This window comes from Triturus cristatus, chromosome 2_2 (assembly GCF_964204655.1).
Source record: "Triturus cristatus chromosome 2_2, aTriCri1.1, whole genome shotgun sequence".
NCBI lineage: Eukaryota > Metazoa > Chordata > Amphibia > Caudata > Salamandridae > Triturus > Triturus cristatus.
This window is the reverse complement of record NC_140582.1, coordinates 877326428-877339814: the sequence shown is the minus strand read 5'-3', so window position 1 is coordinate 877339814 and position 13387 is coordinate 877326428. Positions and strand designations below refer to the sequence as shown.

General features: G+C 44.6%; 1 protein-coding gene across 2 annotated transcripts in view; it reads right to left on the bottom strand.

Annotated features, from left to right (window-relative positions):
- Positions 1 to 10216, bottom strand: part of LOC146862911 (uncharacterized) — a 192590-nt gene extending 182374 nt beyond the window's left edge. Inside the window, exon 1 of one of the 2 annotated variants that reach the window (XM_085643320.1) lies at positions 9955 to 10216. The gene's annotated coding sequence lies outside the window, so the exon portion shown is untranslated. The remainder of the gene's footprint in view (positions 1 to 9954) is intronic. The other variant, XM_085643319.1, reaches the window with a different exon arrangement.
- Between the last annotated feature and the right edge of the window lie 3171 nt (positions 10217 to 13387).

The window sequence follows — 13387 nt, the reverse complement described above, 5'->3', positions numbered from 1 at the left end:
ATCTAACATCCTATGTTTAAAGAACTATGTTATCCACAAAAGAAGGACTCTCGGACAGAATCTATTCTATACTGACTGTGCGTGCGTGTACAAGCGTCTAAGTGTCTACACTAGAATGCGAGGGGGTAGGAATATTCCATGGTAACAGGACTATGAATTACTTGCATAAAGACAGAGAAGCCGAGCCATTGCTCGGTAGCTGGAAGGAATGTTTACTTAAACTACTAGACAGGAATGCATCGGCTGAGGGGTGAAGCAGATAACTCGAAGGTGAAATACAGTTCTTGGCAGAGAATAGGCTGATGTCAGGCTTCGTGAGCTGCGCAGAGAATGAGACAAAGTTCATGGTCACAGATGCAGGCTCAGACTGGAGCTTTCAGAGGCAGAAGGCAAGAAGAGTTTGATGACAAAATCAGGGCCTACTTGCCTGGACTGTAAAATGGCATAAGTGAACCATATAAAACCGGTGGCTTTTCATACTTAGGAATGGAATATCCGGCCTATTCATGGCGGATCTGACAGAGGACATGTTGATGGTGGACGCACATGTGTTTGCGTCTTCATAACTGGAACTGGAGGGAACATACATGTACTTGTAACATGCACATAGAACCGTTGGGGTCCAAGATAGGGGACATAACTGACCAGAAAAATCCATATTTCCACATTGGTTCATGTTTTAAGTTGCCGAATGGTGATGTGACGACTGCGTATGCTGTAGTGACGTTGAGCACGGTTGTGGAAACCGCGAGATTGAGTCAGAATTCAGCGCAAGCGGCAGAATTGATTGCGCTAACAAGAGCATGTGTTTTGTCTAAAGGAAAGCGAGTGAATGTGTTCACCGACAGTCAGTATGCATTCGGTGTTGCACATAGTTTTGGTCGATTGTGGAGAGAAAGAGGATTTATGACATCGCATGGTACGAAGATCCAACACGGGCAGCTCGTGAATGATCTTATGGATGCACTTACATTGCCTAAACAGGTAGCAATTGTTAAATGTAGTGCGCATCGAAAGGTTACGGATGACGTTGGTCGTGGTAATGCATTTGCGGATGAGATTGCCAAGGAAACGGCTAAGAATCTTGCAACCCGAATGTATGTTACAAGTTCGGAGAGGTGGCCGACGGAAACTGGTATGTGTAAAGACACTGTTGAGAGTGTGAAAGCAATTCAGAATGAGGCCACTGAAACTGAAAGGACCAAGTGGAAAGAAAGTACGGGAAGGTTGGACATACATGGATGTTGGGTTGACTTGTCGGAACGTCAGAGGTGGATGTTACCGGATGCGTATGTATTAGCCGTCGTGACTATGGCTCATGGTTTGTCACACATCAGTGCAAAAGGTATATGCAAGTTATTGTCTCCTGTATGGAAGAATGATGGTATTGCTAAGTGTGCTGAGAGAGTGGTTAAGAATTGTATGATGTGTTTGATGCATAATCCTGGCAAGGGCACCCCCACTCCACCTGGTCATTTTGCTCCTCCCGCCTGTCCCTTTGAGGTTATCCAGCTGGACTTCATTCATATGGAGAGATGCAATAATCTGAAGTATGTTTTAGTTGTGGTTTGTGCGTTCTCCAGATGGATTGAGGCCTATCCTCTTAAGGATAATACTGCCCTGTCCACAGCGAAAGTCCTACTGAAGGAATACTTCCCTCGGTATGGAATGCCACGGATTGTGTGGTCAGATAACGGAAGCGAGTTTGTGGGAAATGTGATGCAGAGTGTGTGTAAGGGCCTTGGAATTCGACAGAAATTCCATAGTGCCAATCATCCCCAGGCAGCGGGCTTAGTTGAAGGGTACAATGGTACTCTGAAGCTGAAACTTGCGAAGATACAAGCTACGACTGGTTTGTCATGGCCTGATGCCTTACCTCTGGCTCTCTTATCAACCAGAGCGACTGTACACTCTCGAGTAGGGCTCAGCCCATATGAGATTGTGTTCGGCCGCCCCGCGAACATTTGGGGAGTTCCGAGACCTAAGGCCTTTGGTAGTCTTGAGTATCCAATGCTAATTGATTATCTTCATGATCTGACTACTAAACTGAGGTTAATTCATCAACAGGTCTTTGAAGCTTTGCCGGCACAGACAGAGGGTCCTGGACATCGGCTCCAACCGGGTGACTGGGTCGTTACCCGAAATTTTGGCCGAAAACGCAACTTGGAGCCAAGATTTGTGGGACCCTTTCAAGTGCTATTAGCTACAAGGACTGCAGTTCGGTTGGAAGGCAGAAAGAACTGGGTACATGCCGGCCATACCAAGAAGGTGCCGATCCCTTCACCAACAGATAGTTCGGTGAGAACTGGTATAGCGGCAACGGAAATTGAGACCCCTCTATGTTTTGTGCCGTTTAGCGATGCTCAACCTGTAGGAGACAATTCATTGCAGTCAGACACACCTGTTGAGTCGTCAGTTTGGGAGAATTCGAGGTCTGAATCGTCATCCAATCGACTGAACACTGTTTCACCAGCTGAACAATTATTTGAGGAACAGACTCGACCTGGAAGAAATCGATACTTTCTTCGTCCACGTAACAAAGACTAATAACATTTTTCTTATATTTCCCCTTACTGTTGCCACGAACATTACGAACAATTACATCTTTTTTTTAGTTTCTTTTTATGTGTGCTTTTCACAGCTAAAGAGATTTGTATTAAGCTGAGTGTTTAGGAAAACCTATCATCCGGGTTAACCGTAGGGCCGTGTGGGTATTTCCTTCTGTTTAGCAGGTTTCTGACACTAGGTCGGTTACTTTTTGTCGACTCCTGGGAACTCCTGGGAATTGATAATCGCTACTCAGAACGAAGTGCGTCAAGTACGTCACGGACGGTTTTTAGAGGATGGCATTCTCTAAGCTGTTGGAAGTAGAAAGGATGTTGGCGCAAAGATCAAAATTGCATAAGATTGTACGAACGAAATGTTTTTTGTTTCAGGTATTTCTACTGTTTCTGACTGTGTCCATGCTATTGGTGGGTGGAGTGTATTTTGGAATACAGTCGTTATTGCCTTCCATTTCACCTACTCTTTCTCCTAAACCAAGCTCTATTACCACTGTTTCTCCACATTCTTTTCATCCCCTGCCCCAACATGAACAGGTTAGACGTGCGGAATTCATGAATAACTCCTTCGTTCAACTCCTACATCAGCATCAGTTGGTGATGAATACTACCAACTGTTGGGTGTGTGGGTTACTGCCACATACCATGGATAGGGGTATTCCGTATCTGGTTCTTCCTTATAGCTCCCAAGGGTCAGCTCGAGCATTCCAAACTATGTTCCGTAGTGCACTAGATTCCTACCCCAGTCGAGAGCCACGCTCTGCAAGCTTTGGTCCTGGCCCGTACCACAAGCCTTTGGCGATAGCGATTGCGGATTTAGATAGAGATGTTTTTGATGCATCGCTTATTCCAGATGAAGAGGTGCAAGCCTATAAGGACCTGAGTGAGGCTGAGTATAGTACGTCAGTGGGTGATAGACAGCTCAAGAGCTCGTCTCCAATATGGATCGTACCCCACCTTGGTAATTTCTGCTTGAAAGGTCTTGGTCGAAATCCGAGAGCACAACTTGGGAACAGTGCTTGTACTGATACGTATGTTCTACCGATGCTCTCTTCCCCTGTTTTTCTGACTGCCAAGGGTACCTATTTTGTATGTTATGAACGTGCATATACATGGTTACCTCGTGACTTCTCGGGTACCTGTTATATCGCAAATCTTTTGCCACCGACTTTTACAGTTGCCTCAGACTATCACAAGACTAGAGTTGTGAGAGGCGTTATTAGCGAAGAGGATACTGCCGGTCAAGAAGCAGGAGACTTCTTTAAGGGTTTCTTGCCGTTTTGGGGACCTATGGTTAATAGTAGGAACCTAAGACAGTTGACCCGTGTGGTAGAGTCGACTGCTAACATAACTGCGAGTGCTCTTGGTAATTTAACAGCGGAACTTCAGGCGGATAGACTTATGACGTTGCAGAACCGTATGGTTCTAGACGTTGTTCTTGCGGATAGAGGTGGTGTGTGCAAAGTTATCCATTCGAGCTGTTGCATTTTCATTCCTGACAACGCTCCAACTGTTTACGAAGCCATCTCGAAGTTGCATAAGATTTCCGAGTCCATACACGTAGACGAAGGTAATTGGACACTACTAGGTTGGTTTTGGGGCCTGATATCAACTTGGGGTTGGAAGATTCTGATGATCGTAGGGGTTGTTGTAACGTTTCTGTTCACGTGTTGTCTTTGTGTGCAGTGTGGTCCTGCCTTATGTAGTCTCTGTGCTACAACGTGTATAAGACGGCCATCTGTTACCAAGGAGACATTGATGGATAGAATGATGTTCCAGCAACAGCTGAACGATTTGATGAATATCGAAATCGACTCTGATCTCGACTAGTGCTTGCCTACATGAGGGCAAAAGGAGCGTCTGAGGTTCCGTGTGAATTGGAACGACACTTTTTGGGTATGTTCAAATATGGCCGAGTTTGGTATCTACGAACCGCAAATGACGAGTTCAGTGGGTGTACGTGTTTTCGCTACGCCACTATGTACGGATCGTCTTATTCCTAGGTATGTCCATCCGAACCCTCGGGTTCCATTTTAGATGCGGCATCCATTTTGTTTCTTGCCCTCAAGTAGCCAGCGAACGGACCTTGTCCGCTTTGTGACCCTAGGATTCCCAAGCTTTCACGAAGGACACGTGCCTTTTTGAGGGTGTCTTTTATGATAAGGGAAATGACACGGCAAAGGCAGATGGCCCCGCTCAAGGCTCATCTTGCCGTGCTGGTCTATTGTTTCAGTCATGCATGCATTAGTCACGAGGTCCTTGATCCTGCAATCAAGTTTCCGTTATTACTCTCTACACTCTTTTCCAATCTGTTGTGCATCCTTGTTCTTCCTTTACCTCTGTTTCTGTCCTTTCTCCTAATTCTTTTACAATCAGAATGGAATGTGCTTAATGTGGGGATGATGTGCTTTTACAGTTGGGAACCGGCAATGTTGCTGTAATTATGTTCCGGGCTTCTGAAACATGAGTGCGACCCTTTTTAAGTTGACTGTGGGAACTGAGTTGTAATCTTTGTTTGCCATGTTGTGCTATGACCAAAATGTGTATAAAAGGAGCGATCCACTTTTGCAATTCGAAGCAGTCTCCCAGAACCTACACGTTGTGTACTTCTTGCGATTTCTGTATCCCTGCAGTAAATAAACGCTGATCTTTGACGCCGCCGGAAGTGTCCCGTGTCTCTGTGTTTTGTACGCCGGAACAGGTAACCCACGAAGGTTTCAGGTGTTGTCCCCTGGCACCGCTGGGCCTTAGAATAACCCAGTCCTTCAGATTCATAAGGGCCAAATGAGAGTGGAAAGAGTGGCAATGTGAGGAGAGTGACAGAGAGAGAGGTTCACAGAGAGGAGGGGGAGGGCAAAGGGGAGTGGAAAGAGTGACAGCAAGGAGAGAGTGAAAGGATGAACATGAAAGAGGGTGCAATTCAGGCAGAGCTATATGGGGGAAAACAGGTGGTAGAAAGAGTGATAGGGGAGACCTAAAGATGAGGGGGAAGTGCAGAGGGCAGCTGAGGAGAGGATGGCAGAGATGGTGAAGGGTGTGAGACACAAAGACACCGAAACACAGAAATAAGTGTTAGACAGAAAAAGGAGGGTGGTAATTTTTTAACACAGAAAGAAACTCGACTTGCTGGGACAAGCACTCAGTATTTCCTCATCCTGCCCAGCACGTCTCCTGGAAGCTCCCAGAAAGGGGAAGGTGTGACCAGGGGTGCTTGTGAGGTGGCACAGAGCCCAGTATGTCTGGCTGCGGGTTTTGTGTTTGTCACTTTGTGAGTAAATAGAGTATTTCACGTCTGCTTGCAGCTGCAGCGGTCTCTGTATATTTTTTTGTGTACAGGTCTTTTAGCCTAAACAAATGTTTGTGACTTGTGCTTTATGTATGGACTTGATAGTGTTTGAGTGTGTGTTTGTACTTGTGTTGGGGTGAAGTTGATGGATATAAGGATATTGTTACAGATCCTGTCATAACACTTTCGCAAGTGCTTTATCCACCTTCCTGCTTCCTCAAATTTGCTTGAAAATGCTCCATTTATCCACTCTTTTTTCAAAATGTTCTCGGGGGAGAACCCAACGAACCCCCCATAGGTTGTTAGGGCTCGCTCACTACGCTTGCTCGCCTCAGTGCAGTACCTCGATAACTTTACTGCACCCCGTTTTCAAATGTCACCAGCCGCCACTGCAGTGGCTGCAATGACACCTATAATTTTTCAATTAGTTTACAGTTTTTTCTGCAAGCCACCTTTGATTCAGCTTGGATGCGTGCTGGGTGGTGGGAGCTGCTTTTCACACATTTTGACTTTTAATTACAGAGAAGAGTAATATTTCACACATTTTGTCAAAGAATGTGAAAATAAATCAGAATTTTTCATGTACTGGGAAAATGGTTTACACATGATAGCCCTAGTGAAAAACGTGGTATATGCTGACCGGGAAGGTAATTGGAATCAGCATGTGAAGACTGTGGAGTCACTGATTACTGTGTTTCATGAATTTGATTGCATAAACTATCTGAGATATGCATCCTGGTATTTAGAAAGACTGAAGAAGCAAAAGATGCAAAAAACACACCTCTACAGAAATTTTTGTGGTGAAAGACAGAGAGGGTAGTATCAATGCTGTGCCTCCAGATATGAAACTGGAACAGACGATCCAGAGATCACAGAAGAGCTTCAAGGGAATAGTTGGTCAGACATATAAAAGTGAATTTGTTGCTCAATGGCAGCTAGTTTACCATGAAGTCCTTTCTATTTGCATGGCATTCAGAGTGATGACAACATTTTTTTTAAATAACCCCTCGTCAAACTGTTCCTCACAACAAACTCCTGGGAAAGAGAGGGGAACGTTTTACTAAACATGTTGATAGCCTTCTTCATTTCATGCAGCAGCAAGGAAACCCCTTCGAAATGACTGAGCCTGTGTGACTACACAACTTCATGGCCAAACAATATGTGGATAATGATATAAAAACACTTTTATTAGATGTCCTGGAACATGGATGAAAACTATGTGCAGAACTAAAGCAGGAGAGAGATATATTGAAAGAGAAAACGTTATGCTTTAATTGCCATAGTAAGAGTTTCGTCCAACCAGCCACTACAGATCAGGTTACAAAAAAACAACTTTCGGAAGCACACAGAAAGATGGATGTAGCAAAAAAAGGGGTGAATTTATCAAGGACATTTAGTTGCATGATCTTCTTCTAATAAACGCATTACTTCATGGAGATGCTGCACCAAACCAGTAAAGCACAAACTCGTACAAGAGCTTGAAAAAACCTTTCACCGGAAGAATTTCAATTCAAAAAGGTGTCCTCATTGAAAACTACTGTTGTTGTGGACCATGGTCCAGATGTATGGCACTTTTTTGCAAAATTGGTCTCCCCCATGTACAAACCCTATTTTGCTAGTCCGTAACCTGTCACCGACTCGCAAAATAGGGTTTGTGACCCGCTATTTGGAAGGGGCATGCAAAGGGCATCGCTTTCTAGCAGCAACCCACACTTCAATGTACGATTGTTTTGCAATTGCAATTGCAGTCACAAAACATTCGCAGTTTACCACCTACCACCTGACTCTAGAGGCAAAAATAGCCTATAAATACACCCATAATAAAACAAGCATTTGCAATGCATCGGTCTCGCCTTTGGGACCTTAAATGTATTTAGCTATGCAGCATATTAGCCTGGGCGCTGGAACATCTGCTGTTCTTTAACCTAGAAGCTAACTTGCCTGCTGAGATGGAAGGAGTGCACAAACCCTGCAGGATGTGTAAACGTCTATGTCGATCCAGAAGCAGCTGACCACAGAGCTGAGGGTCCATCTACCTACAGAGAAATGTGTGTGCTCCTGGATTGGAGTGCAGTCTTTTCTCTGAGCGTCTGCACCACAGCACTTTTGTGAAGTAGGAGGGCGACACTTTTAAACACCCCTTTTTATTTGCGATTCGAAATATGAAGTCGGAAAAGCATTCCTGTCAAGTAAAAGTTATTTAGCAGATAACAAAAGACTCTTTTGCACTTTTATACATGATGGTTCCGACTACGAACGATGAACTGTTGAAATGCACTTATAAAATTAGCAAGAGTGTTTGCCAAAGTGTTTTTCTCCTTCCCCAATGAGCGATCCCATTTTACAAACCCCACTGCTTGAGAGGAATCAACTTGCAAGCGAAAGGATATTGATGGAAAGGATAATGACGTTAATGAAAGAGGGACCCTTGTCACATGTCCAGCATACCAGAGGCCTTTTAGATGTAAAATGCCTGCACATGGAGTAAATGGTAAAAAGACGAACACGGTTTTAATTAAAATATCTAAGCTAATAAATGTGTTTCCTTGTGAATTTCTCTTTGAACACGGAGCTACTAGTAATATTTTTAATGTACTCAGCTGAAGCGTGAAGCGTTGCACATATTTCTTATGACAGATGTTGTTCTGTATCTACCGTCTGCCAATAGAAATCCCTCCCCAAAAAATTGTGACTTCATTAAAAACCAAACGTTTATAATATCTTGTGAATGAAACAAACGCAAAGGGAAACCAGGTCATTGTTTTTCTTTCACATTGACTAAATGTGGCTTACAGGATAACTTTCATAGCATGCAAGTTGGTTTAAATGATGTGTATTTAACCTTCCAGCCAGTGTTAAAAACTTTGAAGACATTGATGCTGCTATAAAGCATCGAGCAAATAATTTGACAAAAACTTTCATACAATGTGACGCCATTTTGATGATCTTTGTAGATAGAGGATGGTATTCACGATAACAGCTTTAAGCGCCTTCACATCACAGCTGTGGCGAGGCTTAATGTGGCAGGAACTGTCAGCCCGGATCCATACATGCTTTTCAGCCTTCTTTTGGTGCTATAATCCAGGCCCTGCAAGAAGTGACCTCGTGAGCCGCCTAACCTGCAGTGGTCCTTGTTCTGCTTTGTTTCTTGAAGAATATCGAGGCTTGTAGAGATGGCAAAGCCGAGCAAAATGCCAATTATGAAAGAAAAACAGTAAAAGCAGGGGTGAGGCTGGGTCAGCTGCAAATGGGCGTGAGAGCCGGCTCACTATAGGTGCTGCTCGTCTCTCAAACCCGAGTCGGTGTGTGAGGTGAAGCTGCAGTTACTTTTCAGCGCATTGTCAAATTAAAATTACTGTTATCTCAAACTTTTGATACCACATGAGATATTGATTATTTAAACGGAAAGTCTGCAGCAGAGTCAGCTTCGCCACATTAATCTTTTGCAAATCGCCCCAGGGCAAGATGAAGGCAACTGTTCAGAACAAAATGCTTAGAGTAGAATGAACACAAGTATTGCAGCACCGCCCATGCGCCGCGTGAACTCCCGAACAGCGTCACAAATGTAGGCATGCGCTTAACCTAACGTTAGCATCACAAAACGAAAAGAGAAAAAAAACACTGAACGTGGAAACATATCGCTCCCTCTTAGCCCGGACTACAGCCAGCAGCAGTTTAAATCCCAGGCGGACCCCACATTTATAAAGCCCTCTCTGTTAAAATTGTTTTCCTGTTCCGTCCCCCCAGATGCAAAGCCAGGTCTCTCTGTGGTACACAACTGAAACACAGCCCTGCTCTGCGTCATGTCTATTGACATATGTGGAGTTTTCAAAGAATGCATTGCTGGCAGCGAGAAATAAAATCGCTCCTTGGACACAATGCCAGGAGCTGTTTCTTATACTGTGTTCAAGTTTTTCTATGCGGGTTTGGCTCCGATTGCAGTCCATTCATTGATGAAATGCAGCCACTAGGGCCGTGCACGAGGAGGGCAGCAGAGCTAAGGGCACTGGGTTTTCCCAACCCCTTTCTCACCGAGAAATCGGCTCTCCGCCCCGTCCTGGGAACTGCTGGCTTGGGTGTCACGGGTTCAAATGTAATAAGCCTCACCTGTGTGATTGGAGACATGTCTTAACTGTGTGGCAGCCGGAGACCTCAGGGTCGAGGGAAAGGCTGAATGCCAAGCTGCTGGACGTGCGCTTCGATGCCTGGTGGGGAGAGAGGAGACTGAGGGGGGCGGAAACATGAGACAAGCAGCCGAGGGGAAATACACACTAGAAGAGGGCGTGGAAAAAGGGGCTTTAAGAACCGGAATGAGGGAACGGAAGAGGAATCAGGCTGTTGATTGTCCGGCTGTTGAGAAAGTGAAAGCACGTAAGCAAAGCACGTCCTGACGTATATACAGAAATAGTGCTTACAAGTATAAAAAACAAACTGTGGCAATGCAAATCACGCGAGGCCTATTGCATTGAAAACAAAAGTACCGGCAGGCAGGAAGACATGAATGGGAGTGGGGGGTGGGGTTAGGGGGGCGAGAAGTCACAGACTGAGGTAGGGGGTGGGGGGGGAGACAGAGAAGAAAATAGTGCTAGGAGTAAAGGGGCCAATAGCCGTGGAAGGACACAAATAATGAATGAGGAGGGACTAACAATCCCCAAACCAATCAGAAGGCAGTATTTAAGACAAAAGCCAATGGGCAGAGAGTGGGAGGAGCTTCCACGAAGCTTCCACACTACAGTGTATACTGCATGCCTCGCAAAGCGATGGCAGCACATTCGTGCTGCATCTCTAGGCGAGACCTAAAAAATGAAATAAAAACAATGGCATGCTGAATGGATCAGCCAGGGCCGAGTCAGCACAGGTCATCAGTCCCACCAAACCCCCCAACATCCAGAATGACCAGCCAGAGTCCCAGAGAAAGAGGAAATGCAGAATCAGGAACTCATTCATTAAAAAAAGGCGCTTTGTTTGGGAAAACCAATGATGCAGCACATGGCAGCCGATGCCTGGAAGCGCGGACAGTCTCCGGGGCCTGGAGGCCTTGCTGGGTCTGCGTCTGAGACCCGGAGTGAGAGGCGGCAGAGCTGTGGAGTCGCTGCAGCCTGATGGTGGAGTTGGCCGTGCCAGGCCCAAGCCTATGGACTGTGGCGGTAGACATTGAGGCGTCAGCGGTTGTCCTTACCTGGTGGTGAAGTCTGGCAAGTCGCCTGGAGACACCTTACTGACCTGTGTGAGAAGACCGCCTGGCGCCCCTTCGACCTGTGATCGGTAGAATCGCTCCTGCGCATCGATATATATACAGTATTGAGAGGAGATTCACCAACACTTAGGTGTCATTTGTGTCTAGAAATTATTACCACAGGTTTATAAATCAACATTTGCTGTGCAAGTATTGTGAAAAGGATTTGCAGATGGTGGAAAAACCTTCAGAGGACTAACATTGCCATTTGATGAAGGATGGTACAAAAAGACTAAGAGACTAGGCTGAAATCATCAAGCAAAAGTACAGTCTAGAATGCCTCAAGCTTATTTACTTGAAAAGGATTCAGCTCAGTGCTGCATCGAGCTGTTTCATTTGGAAAGTGCAGGAATGTGTTGTATTTACAAAAACACAATGCATTCCTGTGCTTTCCTCTGGACTGGTGCACAAATGGCTGCTTAGCCCTAATACAGGCACCCTTGCATAATGGGTCAAGGGTATCTGCGTTGCAGGGATGATTGTTTTTGGGCACGAAGATGCACCTATCATTGATGGTGTTTTCTTCCTTCTATGTGTGCTGCAGAATGCAAACATCAAGGAGAAATAATGGTATTGTACCACTTTAACACCTCCCCTGGGGAGGCATTACAATCTGGCTCATTCCCTGATTTATGAAACCTTGCTAATCTGGGAGTGCATCACAATCCATGGGTGTTCCATGGGGACTCCCAAAGAAAAATGCATGGAATGCCCCCTTCACACAGAGTAATGCCTGAAAGGGGGCCATGCAGTGTGGCTTTGCGTGGTCTTGTAAATATAGCTCAGCATTGTGCATCACCGGAGCATCAAAAGTGATGCTCTTGGTGCGCAGGGGCCTTGTTAAATAAGCACCCTAGTGTTGGTGGCTGATGCTGGACTGGATCAAAAAGATCTGCCTTTTTTTCTCTACATTGGACTACCCCTTTAGTGAAAGTTACCACAGTATAAATTGCCACTGCGGCAGCAAAATCCAAGGGAAAACTTGAAAACTACATATCAACAAAACAATACCAAAAGAAAGCATCATTAGTAATTCTAACTGTGCCTGTCAAACTCACATTGATCACTAAACGTGTTTTTTCTCAGTTTGTGGATAATGAGGGGGGCGCTGCATTTTTGGATGGATGAGCTATAGGATTCTCATTCCACAGCCCATCCATCCCTGAGAACCTCTCTGATGTGACATACTATGATTTTGTTGTAAGCACGCATTTAGTTTGGTTTTGAAGAGAAAATATGCTTATGTTTTACCCTGCAACTTATCTTTAAAACTGCCTATAAAATCAATGGCATTTTAGACAATTTCTACGAAACATTGTGTTGTATATTGAAAAGAATACTTATATTATTTAAAAAAATCTATTGGTGGGAAAAGTCCATGCATCCCTCTGGAATGCATTTGAATTCCACACTCTTTCCATGGGCAGTTTAATAGAAATGTGTTTTGCCATCTACCAGAGTGAGTAGAGATGCTGAGGCCACAGAGACATCTGTGAGCAGGCTGTGTGATAGCTTCCTTTCATTTGTCAGTGTGTTGCAGGTGAGTCATGCATCGGTGAACTCCTTGTTGTTACTAGACACTTTATGGAAAAGGAATACACATGTGGTTGGACCTAGTCCGGACAGAATAATAAATCAGCATATTTGCTACATAAATAGGAAGCTATAAACCCAATAAACCAGAGCACAAAATTAGAAGAATTCGGACAGGCCGTGGAACCATTAAATAGATCAGTTAGCAATATGCGATTCTTGTCATATGAAAAGCTCATTACAACACCAGTCTATTTTTGCCTTGCTTGGTCCCAATCCAGTTATGCACACCTTCAATGCACAGTTTGGTGTTCTGGTTGGTATCTTGAACCTCGGAGACTAATCCAGTTTTGGAGACCAGAAAGCGGCATGACTTTCACCAATGCATCACTGCTTCACTGTGACAGCCCCATAAAGCAGCTGTGTGGACATACAGCATCCATGCCGATGGCTGTCTGAGCTCTGGATTGTACCTAGAAGTCCATGAAGCACTTTTACACTTCTAACATAATTGGGTCAGAAACCCTTTCTAAACACTTGAAAGTTAGTCTATTTTCGGTGGCACGTGGGTGATTAAAGTCATAGGGTATCTCTGATTTGCTTCTTTGTTACCTCTTGAACTTCCCTCTATTGGTCAATTTGTCTGAGAAAGCTCACCTATGATAGCCTTTTACTAGTAAAACTAGAATAATAGAATTAGCTCTGTGAGAGAAATATGATGCTAAATATTCACAAAGATAATGTTTTCAACAAAAGCAGATTGGCTATTCC